Genomic DNA, 1,538 nt, shown 5'->3' with positions numbered 1-1,538 from the left:
AGACAAAACAAGACACAAACATACTGTATCAATCTTCTCCATTTTCTCGAAATGGCCATTTTTCCTCTCGCCCTATCTGCCTAGGGACGAGCAGATTTGCTACCGTCCTATCTATGGACGGGCAGCTTTTTTTTTTTGTCACTTACCCCCGAGTGTCCCGGGGGCTCCCCGTAACGGGCCACCATCTGCCGGAGTACGGCTGCAGCAGAATAATCAGGGAGTGTGACGAATAACTTGTGTACGTTGATACAGCAGGAGTGGGAGCTGTTTATTGCAGGACAGGAGCAATATTTATACATTCCACACAGCTTATCTAATTAGCATAAACTAGATACATCAGTCAACCAATAAGGAATCTCCACACTTAATGGCTCGCTTTTGTTACTTCTCAAACCACTCCCTCTGGCATTTGCCAGGCACCATCCAGACTTGTTTACGAACTCTAACATTCCCCTGGCAAAATGCCAGGTGTTATTTTGACTTATTTACAGACTCTAACACAGAGAGACCTCTGAGTATGCCTTTGAGAGACAGCGGGGGTGAGGGATACTGCAGCAGGGCGGTTTTGTTCTGGGCAGAGCTTGCAGATCTTTGGAAGGAGTCTGTGGGAGAGTTTATTCCTGAGGCACCTAAGCGTGTGGAGAGAAGTCTTTGCATGGGGCTCCCAGTGATACTGCTGGTTATGGCTGATAAGTCCTGATTTCCCACATGTTGAAGTTTGAACATTAGAGAAGAACACGGAGGCAAGCATAGAAAGCAGGGTTTATTTAAAAAGGGTAATACAGACTCTCCTGGGAGGGAGAAGGGGCCACAGCTGGTGTCCTGGTATCCCAAGAAGGAGGTGTTCTGCCCCTTTTATGTGTCCTAGGCTTCCTCTGTTCTCCTGCCTTTTCTTCCTTACCTTTCTCCCTCCTGCATAAGTGACTAGGCCCAGAAATGCTCCCTAGGAGGGCCAAAGGTGGGAAACAGGTGGGCTGAAGGGGGAAGGGCAGAGCAGAGTAGCCCAGGACACGTTAATTAACAACCTTATAGCTCCCTGTAGGGAGGGGCAACTCCTGGGTCGGGTTACCTTATCAACAGGTTGGAGCAGGGGCAGGTTTTTGATAAGGGTGGAGAAAGGGCTCTGGAGGACTTAACATTTTAATTCCTCTGGGGACTTTCTCCAACTTGCCCGGACTCACTCAAAACTGGCCTCCTTTGATCTGACCTGACTCGACTTACCTCTCTGTACCGACTGCCCGTCTGATTCTGGCTTCACCAGGGTAGGGGGTTGCGGATGTCTGTGGCTGGACGTGGGGAAAGGGGTTGGCTCACACTGCAGCAATGTCACCATTTGACCCACCTGGGAGCTGTCCTCCAGGGTCACCTAAGAGCCAGGAGGAAGAGCCGGCGAGTCCAGAGGGCTTATTGGGGAGGAGGAGCAGAGGTTTGTCCGGCTTCTCCAGGTTTCAAAAGCGAAGGGTCTTGGGGCCGCCGCAGCGATGCCCAAACTTTCCCCCATCTCTCCCATCCGGAGGCCCCTGGTTCCGTAGGTCGGG

Source organism: Marmota marmota, unplaced genomic scaffold (assembly GCF_001458135.2).
Source record: "Marmota marmota marmota unplaced genomic scaffold, marMar, whole genome shotgun sequence".
In the NCBI taxonomy this organism is placed as follows: domain Eukaryota; kingdom Metazoa; phylum Chordata; class Mammalia; order Rodentia; family Sciuridae; genus Marmota; species Marmota marmota.
This window is presented reverse-complemented; position numbering follows the sequence as displayed.